Source organism: Electrophorus electricus, chromosome 13 (assembly GCF_041902795.1).
Source record: "Electrophorus electricus isolate QZ-2024a chromosome 13, ASM4190279v1, whole genome shotgun sequence".
NCBI classification, from domain to species: domain Eukaryota; kingdom Metazoa; phylum Chordata; class Actinopteri; order Gymnotiformes; family Gymnotidae; genus Electrophorus; species Electrophorus electricus.
The window spans coordinates 19902292-19914600 of NC_137509.1; the positions used below are offsets into that span (position 1 = coordinate 19902292).

Consider the following 12309-nt stretch of genomic DNA (forward strand, 5'->3'; position numbering starts at 1 on the left):
TTGTCAGATTGGTCTTTGTTCATATTTGCTATGATTAGGCAATTTGAGTAAGTGTTTAAGGCTTATGGCCAAACCATCTTGAGAACGCCCAATCTCATCTGACCTTGGAAGCTAAGCAAGTTTGGGCCTGGATAGTACTGAGGTGGGACCCTACCTAGGAATACCAGGTGCTGTAAGCTTTTCTTGCATCACTTTAATTTACTTTCAAGCTGACATGCTCAAATGTGAAGTGCAGTGATTAATAAAAAAAACTATCTGTTAGCACCTGGGAATAGCCGATGCTGTAAGTTTTTTTTGCATCACTTTCATTTACTCTCCAACTCACATGCCTGAATGTGAAGTGCAGTGATTCATCAAAAACTATCTGTTAGCACCTTGGACTACGAGATGCTGTAAGCTTCTCATCAATCACTTTAATTTACTATCAAGATGACATGCTAGGATGTGAAATGCAGTGATTAATTAAAAAAACTATCTGTTAGCACCTGGGAATAGCAGATGCTGTAAGTTTTTGTTGCATCACTTTACTTTAATCTGCAACTGACAAGCTTGTATGTGAAGTGTACAGATTAAATAGAAATATTTTAGTACCAGGGAATAGCAGGTGCTGTAAGATTGTATTGCATCCCTTTAATTTATGTTCAAGCTATCATGTTCAAATTTGAAGTGCAGTGAATAATTAACTCAAACTATCTGTTAGCACCTGGGAATAGCCGATGCTGTACGTTTTTTTTGCATCACTTTCATTTACTCTCCAACTCACATGCCTGAATGTGAAGTGCAGTGATTCATCAAAAAACTGTCTGTTAGTGCCTCCGTATACCAGATGTTGTAAGCTTTTATTGCATCATTTAATTTACATTCAAGATAACATTCTAGAATGTCAAGTGCAGGGATTAATAAAAAAAATTGTCAGATTGGTCTTTGATCATATTTGCTATGATTAGGAAATTTGAGTAAGTGTTTAAGGCTTACGGCCACACCAGCTTGAGAACGCCCAATCTCATCTGACCTTGGAAGCTAAGCAAGTTTGGGCCTGGATAGTACTGAGGTGGGACCCTACCTAGGAATACCAGGTGCTGTAAGCTTTTCTTGCATCACTTTAATTTACTTTCAAGCTGACATGCTCAAATGTGAAGTGCAGTGATTAATAAAAAAAACTATCTGTTAGCACCTGGGAATAGCCGATGCTGTAAGTTTTTTTTGCATCACTTTCATTTACTCTCCAACTCACATGCCTGAATGTGAAGTGCAGTGATTCATCAAAAACTATCTGTTAGCACCTTAGACTACGAGATGCTGTAAGCTTCTCTTGAATCACTTTAATTTACTGTCAAGATGACATGCTAGGATGTGAAATGCAGTGATTAATTAAAAAAACTATCTGTTAGCACCTGGGAATAGCAGATGCTGTAAGTTTTTGTTGCATCACTTTACTTTAATCTGCAACTGACAAGCTTGTATGTGAAGTGTACAGATTAAATAGAAATATTTTAGTACCAGGGAATAGCAGGTGCTGTAAGATTGTATTGCATCCCTTTAATTTATGTTCAAGCTATCATGTTCAAATTTGAAGTGCAGTGAATAATTAACTCAAACTATCTGTTAGCACCTGGGAATAGCAGATGCTGTAAGTTTTTTTTGCATCACTTTCATTTACTCTCCAACTCACATGCCTGAATGTGAAGTGCAGTGATTCATCAAAAAACTGTCTGTTAGTGCCTCCGTATACCAGATGTTGTAAGCTTTTATTGCATCATTTAATTTACATTCAAGATAACATTCTAGAATGTCAAGTGCAGGGATTAATAAAAAAAATTGTCAGATTGGTCTTTGATCATATTTGCTATGATTAGGAAATTTGAGTAAGTGTTTAAGGCTTACGGCCACACCAGCTTGAGAACGCCCAATCTCATCTGACCTTGGAAGCTAAGCAAGTTTGGGTCTGGATAGTACTGAGGTGGGACCCTATCTAGGAATACCGGGTGCTGTAAGCTTTTCTTGCATCACTTTAATTTACTTTCAAGCTGACATGCTCAAATGTGAAGTGCAGTGATTAATAAAAAAAAACTATCTGTTAGCACCTGGGAATAGCCGATGCTGTAAGTTTTTTTTGCATCACTTTCATTTACTCTCCAACTCACATGCCTGAATGTGAAGTGCAGTGATTCATCAAAAACTATCTGTTAGCACCTTGGACTACGAGATGCTGTAAGCTTCTCTTGAATCACTTTAATTTACTGTCAAGATGACATGCTAGGATGTGAAATGCAGTGATTAATTAAAAAAACTATCTGTTAGCACCTGGGAATAGCAGATGCTGTAAGTTTTTGTTGCATCACTTTACTTTAATCTGCAACTGACAAGCTTGTATGTGAAGTGTACAGATTAAATAGAAATATTTTAGTACCAGGGAATAGCAGGTGCTGTAAGATTGTATTGCATCCCTTTAATTTATGTTCAAGCTATCATGTTCAAATTTGAAGTGCAGTGAATAATTAACTCAAACTATCTGTTAGCACCTGGGAATAGCAGATGCTGTACGTTTTTTTTGCATCACTTTCATTTACTCTCCAACTCACATGCCTGAATGTGAAGTGCAGTGATTCATCAAAAAACTGTCTGTTAGTGCCTCCGTATACCAGATGTTGTAAGCTTTTATTGCATAATTTAATTTACATTCAAGATAACATTCTAGAATGTCAAGTGCAGGGATTAATAAAAAAAATTGTCAGATTGGTCTTTGTTCATATTTGCTATGATTAGGCAATTTGAGTAAGAGTTTAAGGCTTATGGCCACACCAGCTTGAGAACGCCCAATCTCATCTGACCTTGGAAGCTAAGCAAGTTTGGGCCTAGATAGTACTGAGGTGGGACCCTATCTAGGAATACCGGGTGCTGTAAGCTTTTCTTGCATCACTTTAATTTACTTTCAAGCTGACATGCTCAAATGTGAAGTGCAGTGATTAATAAAAAAAAACTATCTGTTAGCACCTGGGAATAGCCGATGCTGTAAGTTTTTTTTGCATCACTTTCATTTACTCTCCAACTCACATGCCTGAATGTGAAGTGCAGTGATTCATCAAAAACTATCTGTTAGCACCTTGGACTACGAGATGCTGTAAGCTTCTCTTGAATCACTTTAATTTACTGTCAAGATGACATGCTAGGATGTGAAATGCAGTGATTAATTAAAAAAACTATCTGTTAGCACCTGGGAATAGCAGATGCTGTAAGTTTTTGTTGCATCACTTTACTTTAATCTGCAACTGACAAGCTTGTATGTGAAGTGTACAGATTAAATAGAAATATTTTAGTACCAGGGAATAGCAGGTGCTGTAAGATTGTATTGCATCCCTTTAATTTATGTTCAAGCTATCATGTTCAAATTTGAAGTGCAGTGAATAATTAACTCAAACTATCTGTTAGCACCTGGGAATAGCCGATGCTGTACGTTTTTTTTGCATCACTTTCATTTACTCTCCAACTCACATGCCTGAATGTGAAGTGCAGTGATTCATCAAAAAACTGTCTGTTAGTGCCTCCGTATACCAGATGTTGTAAGCTTTTATTGCATCATTTAATTTACATTCAAGATAACATTCTAGAATGTCAAGTGCAGGGATTAATAAAAAAAATTGTCAGATTGGTCTTTGATCATATTTGCTATGATTAGGAAATTTGAGTAAGTGTTTAAGGCTTACGGCCACACCAGCTTGAGAACGCCCAGTCTCATCTGACCTTGGAAGCTAAGCAAGTTTGGGCCTGGATAGTACTGAGGTGGGACCCTACCTAGGAATACCAGGTGCTGTAATCTTTTCTTGCATCACTTTAATTTACTTTCAAGCTGACATGCTCAAATGTGAAGTGCAGTGATTAATAAAAAAAACTATCTGTTAGCACCTGGGAATAGCCGATGCTGTAAGTTTTTTTTGCATCACTTTCATTTACTCTCCAACTCACATGCCTGAATGTGAAGTGCAGTGATTCATCAAAAACTATCTGTTAGCACCTTAGACTACGAGATGCTGTAAGCTTCTCTTGAATCACTTTAATTTACTGTCAAGATGACATGCTAGGATGTGAAATGCAGTGATTAATTAAAAAAACTATCTGTTAGCACCTGGGAATAGCAGATGCTGTAAGTTTTTGTTGCATCACTTTACTTTAATCTGCAACTGACAAGCTTGTATGTGAAGTGTACAGATTAAATAGAAATATTTTAGTACCAGGGAATAGCAGGTGCTGTAAGATTGTATTGCATCCCTTTAATTTATGTTCAAGCTATCATGTTCAAATTTGAAGTGCAGTGAATAATTAACTCAAACTATCTGTTAGCACCTGGGAATAGCAGATGCTGTAAGTTTTTTTTGCATCACTTTCATTTACTCTCCAACTCACATGCCTGAATGTGAAGTGCAGTGATTCATCAAAAAACTGTCTGTTAGTGCCTCCGTATACCAGATGTTGTAAGCTTTTATTGCATCATTTAATTTACATTCAAGATAACATTCTAGAATGTCAAGTGCAGGGATTAATAAAAAAAATTGTCAGATTGGTCTTTGATCATATTTGCTATGATTAGGAAATTTGAGTAAGTGTTTAAGGCTTACGGCCACACCAGCTTGAGAACGCCCAATCTCATCTGACCTTGGAAGCTAAGCAAGTTTGGGCCTGGATAGTACTGAGGTGGGACCCTATCTAGGAATACCGGGTGCTGTAAGCTTTTCTTGCATCACTTTAATTTACTTTCAAGCTGACATGCTCAAATGTGAAGTGCAGTGATTAATAAAAAAAAACTATCTGTTAGCACCTGGGAATAGCCGATGCTGTAAGTTTTTTTTGCATCACTTTCATTTACTCTCCAACTCACATGCCTGAATGTGAAGTGCAGTGATTCATCAAAAACTATCTGTTAGCACCTTGGACTACGAGATGCTGTAAGCTTCTCTTGAATCACTTTAATTTACTGTCAAGATGACATGCTAGGATGTGAAATGCAGTGATTAATTAAAAAAACTATCTGTTAGCACCTGGGAATAGCAGATGCTGTAAGTTTTTGTTGCATCACTTTACTTTAATCTGCAACTGACAAGCTTGTATGTGAAGTGTACAGATTAAATAGAAATATTTTAGTACCAGGGAATAGCAGGTGCTGTAAGATTGTATTGCATCCCTTTAATTTATGTTCAAGCTATCATGTTCAAATTTGAAGTGCAGTGAATAATTAACTCAAACTATCTGTTAGCACCTGGGAATAGCCGATGCTGTACGTTTTTTTTGCATCACTTTCATTTACTCTCCAACTCACATGCCTGAATGTGAAGTGCAGTGATTCATCAAAAAACTGTCTGTTAGTGCCTCCGTATACCAGATGTTGTAAGCTTTTATTGCATCATTTAATTTACATTCAAGATAACATTCTAGAATGTCAAGTGCAGGGATTAATAAAAAAAATTGTCAGATTGGTCTTTGATCATATTTGCTATGATTAGGAAATTTGAGTAAGTGTTTAAGGCTTACGGCCACACCAGCTTGAGAACGCCCAGTCTCATCTGACCTTGGAAGCTAAGCAAGTTTGGGCCTGGATAGTACTGAGGTGGGACCCTACCTAGGAATACCAGGTGCTGTAAGCTTTTCTTGCATCACTTTAATTTACTTTCAAGCTGACATGCTCAAATGTGAAGTGCAGTGATTAATAAAAAAAACTATCTGTTAGCACCTGGGAATAGCCGATGCTGTAAGTTTTTTTTGCATCACTTTCATTTACTCTCCAACTCACATGCCTGAATGTGAAGTGCAGTGATTCATCAAAAACTATCTGTTAGCACCTTAGACTACGAGATGCTGTAAGCTTCTCTTGAATCACTTTAATTTACTGTCAAGATGACATGCTAGGATGTGAAATGCAGTGATTAATTAAAAAAACTATCTGTTAGCACCTGGGAATAGCAGATGCTGTAAGTTTTTGTTGCATCACTTTACTTTAATCTGCAACTGACAAGCTTGTATGTGAAGTGTACAGATTAAATAGAAATATTTTAGTACCAGGGAATAGCAGGTGCTGTAAGATTGTATTGCATCCCTTTAATTTATGTTCAAGCTATCATGTTCAAATTTGAAGTGCAGTGAATAATTAACTCAAACTATCTGTTAGCACCTGGGAATAGCAGATGCTGTAAGTTTTTTTTGCATCACTTTCATTTACTCTCCAACTCACATGCCTGAATGTGAAGTGCAGTGATTCATCAAAAAACTGTCTGTTAGTGCCTCCGTATACCAGATGTTGTAAGCTTTTATTGCATCATTTAATTTACATTCAAGATAACATTCTAGAATGTCAAGTGCAGGGATTAATAAAAAAAATTGTCAGATTGGTCTTTGATCATATTTGCTATGATTAGGAAATTTGAGTAAGTGTTTAAGGCTTACGGCCACACCAGCTTGAGAACGCCCAATCTCATCTGACCTTGGAAGCTAAGCAAGTTTGGGCCTGGATAGTACTGAGGTGGGACCCTATCTAGGAATACCGGGTGCTGTAAGCTTTTCTTGCATCACTTTAATTTACTTTCAAGCTGACATGCTCAAATGTGAAGTGCAGTGATTAATAAAAAAAAACTATCTGTTAGCACCTGGGAATAGCCGATGCTGTAAGTTTTTTTTGCATCACTTTCATTTACTCTCCAACTCACATGCCTGAATGTGAAGTGCAGTGATTCATCAAAAACTATCTGTTAGCACCTTGGACTACGAGATGCTGTAAGCTTCTCTTGAATCACTTTAATTTACTGTCAAGATGACATGCTAGGATGTGAAATGCAGTGATTAATTAAAAAAACTATCTGTTAGCACCTGGGAATAGCAGATGCTGTAAGTTTTTGTTGCATCACTTTACTTTAATCTGCAACTGACAAGCTTGTATGTGAAGTGTACAGATTAAATAGAAATATTTTAGTACCAGGGAATAGCAGGTGCTGTAAGATTGTATTGCATCCCTTTAATTTATGTTCAAGCTATCATGTTCAAATTTGAAGTGCAGTGAATAATTAACTCAAACTATCTGTTAGCACCTGGGAATAGCAGATGCTGTAAGTTTTTTTTGCATCACTTTCATTTACTCTCCAACTCACATGCCTGAATGTGAAGTGCAGTGATTCATCAAAAAACTGTCTGTTAGTGCCTCCGTATACCAGATGTTGTAAGCTTTTATTGCATCATTTAATTTACATTCAAGATAACATTCTAGAATGTCAAGTGCAGGGATTAATAAAAAAAATTGTCAGATTGGTCTTTGATCATATTTGCTATGATTAGGAAATTTGAGTAAGTGTTTAAGGCTTACGGCCACACCAGCTTGAGAACGCCCAATCTCATCTGACCTTGGAAACTAAGTAAGTTTGGGCCTGGATAGTACTGAGGTGGGACCCTATCTAGGAATACCGGGTGCTGTAAGCTTTTCTTGCATCACTTTAATTTACTTTCAAGCTGACATGCTCAAATGTGAAGTGCAGTGATTAATAAAAAAAAACTATCTGTTAGCACCTGGGAATAGCCGATGCTGTAAGTTTTTTTTGCATCACTTTCATTTACTCTCCAACTCACATGCCTGAATGTGAAGTGCAGTGATTCATCAAAAACTATCTGTTAGCACCTTGGACTACGAGATGCTGTAAGCTTCTCTTGAATCACTTTAATTTACTGTCAAGATGACATGCTAGGATGTGAAATGCAGTGATTAATTAAAAAAACTATCTGTTAGCACCTGGGAATAGCAGATGCTGTAAGTTTTTGTTGCATCACTTTACTTTAATCTGCAACTGACAAGCTTGTATGTGAAGTGTACAGATTAAATAGAAATATTTTAGTACCAGGGAATAGCAGGTGCTGTAAGATTGTATTGCATCCCTTTAATTTATGTTCAAGCTATCATGTTCAAATTTGAAGTGCAGTGAATAATTAACTCAAACTATCTGTTAGCACCTGGGAATAGCAGATGCTGTAAGTTTTTTTTGCATCACTTTCATTTACTCTCCAACTCACATGCCTGAATGTGAAGTGCAGTGATTCATCAAAAAACTGTCTGTTAGTGCCTCCGTATACCAGATGTTGTAAGCTTTTATTGCATCATTTAATTTACATTCAAGGTAACATTCTAGAATGTCAAGTGCAGGGATTAATAAAAAAAATTGTCAGATTGGTCTTTGATCATATTTGCTATGATTAGGAAATTTGAGTAAGTGTTTAAGGCTTACGGCCACACCAGCTTGAGAACGCCCAATCTCATCTGACCTTGGAAGCTAAGCAAGTTTGGGCCTGGATAGTACTGAGGTGGGACCCTATCTAGGAATACCGGGTGCTGTAAGCTTTTCTTGCATCACTTTAATTTACTTTCAAGCTGACATGCTCAAATGTGAAGTGCAGTGATTAATAAAAAAAAACTATCTGTTAGCACCTGGGAATAGCCGATGCTGTAAGTTTTTTTTGCATCACTTTCATTTACTCTCCAACTCACATGCCTGAATGTGAAGTGCAGTGATTCATCAAAAACTATCTGTTAGCACCTTGGACTACGAGATGCTGTAAGCTTCTCTTGAATCACTTTAATTTACTGTCAAGATGACATGCTAGGATGTGAAATGCAGTGATTAATTAAAAAAACTATCTGTTAGCACCTGGGAATAGCAGATGCTGTAAGTTTTTGTTGCATCACTTTACTTTAATCTGCAACTGACAAGCTTGTATGTGAAGTGTACAGATTAAATAGAAATATTTTAGTACCAGGGAATAGCAGGTGCTGTAAGATTGTATTGCATCCCTTTAATTTATGTTCAAGCTATCATGTTCAAATTTGAAGTGCAGTGAATAATTAACTCAAACTATCTGTTAGCACCTGGGAATAGCAGATGCTGTAAGTTTTTTTTGCATCACTTTCATTTACTCTCCAACTCACATGCCTGAATGTGAAGTGCAGTGATTCATCAAAAAACTGTCTGTTAGTGCCTCCGTATACCAGATGTTGTAAGCTTTTATTGCATCATTTAATTTACATTCAAGATAACATTCTAGAATGTCAAGTGCAGGGATTAATAAAAAAAATTGTCAGATTGGTCTTTGATCATATTTGCTATGATTAGGAAATTTGAGTAAGTGTTTAAGGCTTACGGCCACACCAGCTTGAGAACGCCCAATCTCATCTGACCTTGGAAGCTAAGTAAGTTTGGGCCTGGATAGTACTGAGGTGGGACCCTATCTAGGAATACCGGGTGCTGTAAGCTTTTCTTGCATCACTTTAATTTACTTTCAAGCTGACATGCTCAAATGTGAAGTGCAGTGATTAATAAAAAAAAACTATCTGTTAGCACCTGGGAATAGCCGATGCTGTAAGTTTTTTTTGCATCACTTTCATTTACTCTCCAACTCACATGCCTGAATGTGAAGTGCAGTGATTCATCAAAAACTATCTGTTAGCACCTTGGACTACGAGATGCTGTAAGCTTCTCTTGAATCACTTTAATTTACTGTCAAGATGACATGCTAGGATGTGAAATGCAGTGATTAATTAAAAAAACTATCTGTTAGCACCTGGGAATAGCAGATGCTGTAAGTTTTTGTTGCATCACTTTACTTTAATCTGCAACTGACAAGCTTGTATGTGAAGTGTACAGATTAAATAGAAATATTTTAGTACCAGGGAATAGCAGGTGCTGTAAGATTGTATTGCATCCCTTTAATTTATGTTCAAGCTATCATGTTCAAATTTGAAGTGCAGTGAATAATTAACTCAAACTATCTGTTAGCACCTGGGAATAGCCGATGCTGTACGTTTTTTTTGCATCACTTTCATTTACTCTCCAACTCACATGCCTGAATGTGAAGTGCAGTGATTCATCAAAAACTATCTGTTAGCACCTTGGACTACGAGATGCTGTAAGCTTCTCTTCAATCACTTTAATTTACTGTCAAGATGACATGCTAGGATGTGAAATGCAGTGATTAATTAAAAAAACTATCTGTTAGCACCTGGGAATAGCAGATGCTGTAAGTTTTTGTTGCATCACTTTACTTTAATCTGCAACTGACAAGCTTGTATGTGAAGTGTACAGATTAAATAGAAATATTTTAGTACCAGGGAATAGCAGGTGCTGTAAGATTGTATTGCATCCCTTTAATTTATGTTCAAGCTATCATGTTCAAATTTGAAGTGCAGTGAATAATTAACTCAAACTATCTGTTAGCACCTGGGAATAGCAGATGCTGTAAGTTTTTTTTGCATCACTTTCATTTACTCTCCAACTCACATGCCTGAATGTGAAGTGCAGTGATTCATCAAAAAACTGTCTGTTAGTGCCTCCGTATACCAGATGTTGTAAGCTTTTATTGCATCATTTAATTTACATTCAAGATAACATTCTAGAATGTCAAGTGCAGGGATTAATAAAAAAAATTGTCAGATTGGTCTTTGTTCATATTTGCTATGATTAGGCAATTTGAGTAAGAGTTTAAGGCTTATGGCCAAACCATCTTGAGAACGCCCAATCTCATCTGACCTTGGAAGCTAAGCAAGTTTGGGCCTGGATAGTACTGAGTTGGGACCCTACCTAGGAATACCAGGTGCTGTAAGCTTTTCTTGCATCACTTTAATTTACTTTCAAGCTGACATGCTCAAATGTGAAGTGCAGTGATTAATAAAAAAAAACTATCTGTTAGCACCTGGGAATAGCCGATGCTGTAAGTTTTTTTTGCATCACTTTCATTTACTCTCCAACTCACATGCCTGAATGTGAAGTGCAGTGATTCATCAAAAACTATCTGTTAGCACCTTGGACTACGAGATGCTGTAAGCTTCTCTTGAATCACTTTAATTTACTGTCAAGATGACATGCTAGGATGTGAAATGCAGTGATTAATTAAAAAAACTATCTGTTAGCACCTGGGAATAGCAGATGCTGTAAGTTTTTGTTGCATCACTTTACTTTAATCTGCAACTGACAAGCTTGTATGTGAAGTGTACAGATTAAATAGAAATATTTTAGTACCAGGGAATAGCAGGTGCTGTAAGATTGTATTGCATCCCTTTAATTTATGTTCAAGCTATCATGTTCAAATTTGAAGTGCAGTGAATAATTAACTCAAACTATCTGTTAGCACCTGGGAATAGCAGATGCTGTACGTTTTTTTTGCATCACTTTCATTTACTCTCCAACTCACATGCCTGAATGTGAAGTGCAGTGATTCATCAAAAAACTGTCTGTTAGTGCCTCCGTATACCAGATGTTGTAAGCTTTTATTGCATCATTTAATTTACATTCAAGATAACATTCTAGAATGTCAAGTGCAGGGATTAATAAAAAAAATTGTCAGATTGGTCTTTGATCATATTTGCTATGATTAGGAAATTTGAGTAAGTGTTTAAGGCTTACGGCCACACCAGCTTGAGAACGCCCAATCTCATCTGACCTTGGAAGCTAAGCAAGTTTGGGCATGGATAGTACTGAGGTGGGACCCTACCTAGGAATACCAGGTGCTGTAAGCTTTTCTTGCATCACTTTAATTTACTTTCAAGCTGACATGCTCAAATGTGAAGTGCAGTGATTAATAAAAAAAACTATCTGTTAGCACCTGGGAATAGCCGATGCTGTAAGTTTTTTTTGCATCACTTTCATTTACTCTCCAACTCACATGCCTGAATGTGAAGTGCAGTGATTCATCAAAAACTATCTGTTAGCACCTTAGACTACGAGATGCTGTAAGCTTCTCTTGAATCACTTTAATTTACTGTCAAGATGACATGCTAGGATGTGAAATGCAGTGATTAATTAAAAAAACTATCTGTTAGCACCTGGGAATAGCAGATGCTGTAAGTTTTTGTTGCATCACTTTACTTTAATCTGCAACTGACAAGCTTGTATGTGAAGTGTACAGATTAAATAGAAATATTTTAGTACCAGGGAATAGCAGGTGCTGTAAGATTGTATTGCATCCCTTTAATTTATGTTCAAGCTATCATGTTCAAATTTGAAGTGCAGTGAATAATTAACTCAAACTATCTGTTAGCACCTGGGAATAGCAGATGCTGTAAGTTTTTTTTGCATCACTTTCATTTACTCTCCAACTCACATGCCTGAATGTGAAGTGCAGTGATTCATCAAAAAACTGTCTGTTAGTGCCTCCGTATACCAGATGTTGTAAGCTTTTATTGCATCATTTAATTTACATTCAAGATAACATTCTAGAATGTCAAGTGCAGGGATTAATAAAAAAAATTGTCAGATTGGTCTTTGTTCATATTTGCTATGATTAGGCAATTTG

At 36.7% G+C, this 12309-nt stretch overlaps 1 non-coding gene and 12 pseudogenes across 1 annotated transcript; all 13 read left to right on the plus strand.

The window, feature by feature from the left end:
• The first annotated feature begins 60 nt into the window (after nucleotides 1-60).
• Nucleotides 61-179, plus strand: LOC145648080 (5S ribosomal RNA; annotated as a pseudogene).
• A 790-nt stretch (nucleotides 180-969) lies between these two features.
• LOC145648655 (5S ribosomal RNA) lies at nucleotides 970-1088 on the plus strand. Its single transcript, XR_014116486.1, has one exon. It is a non-coding gene; the product is annotated as a 5S ribosomal RNA (ribosomal RNA).
• Nucleotides 1089-1878: 790 nt separating this feature from the next.
• LOC145649156 (5S ribosomal RNA) lies at nucleotides 1879-1997 on the plus strand (annotated as a pseudogene).
• A 791-nt stretch (nucleotides 1998-2788) lies between these two features.
• On the plus strand, nucleotides 2789-2907 carry LOC145649941 (5S ribosomal RNA; annotated as a pseudogene).
• Nucleotides 2908-3698: 791 nt separating this feature from the next.
• On the plus strand, nucleotides 3699-3817 carry LOC145648991 (5S ribosomal RNA; annotated as a pseudogene).
• Nucleotides 3818-4607: 790 nt separating this feature from the next.
• LOC145647414 (5S ribosomal RNA) lies at nucleotides 4608-4726 on the plus strand (annotated as a pseudogene).
• A 791-nt stretch (nucleotides 4727-5517) lies between these two features.
• On the plus strand, nucleotides 5518-5636 carry LOC145647874 (5S ribosomal RNA; annotated as a pseudogene).
• Nucleotides 5637-6426: 790 nt separating this feature from the next.
• Nucleotides 6427-6545, plus strand: LOC145647415 (5S ribosomal RNA; annotated as a pseudogene).
• Nucleotides 6546-7336: 791 nt separating this feature from the next.
• On the plus strand, nucleotides 7337-7455 carry LOC145650446 (5S ribosomal RNA; annotated as a pseudogene).
• A 791-nt stretch (nucleotides 7456-8246) lies between these two features.
• On the plus strand, nucleotides 8247-8365 carry LOC145647416 (5S ribosomal RNA; annotated as a pseudogene).
• Nucleotides 8366-9156: 791 nt separating this feature from the next.
• Nucleotides 9157-9275, plus strand: LOC145648924 (5S ribosomal RNA; annotated as a pseudogene).
• Nucleotides 9276-10504: 1229 nt separating this feature from the next.
• On the plus strand, nucleotides 10505-10623 carry LOC145648488 (5S ribosomal RNA; annotated as a pseudogene).
• A 791-nt stretch (nucleotides 10624-11414) lies between these two features.
• Nucleotides 11415-11533, plus strand: LOC145648830 (5S ribosomal RNA; annotated as a pseudogene).
• Nucleotides 11534-12309: the final 776 nt, after the last annotated feature.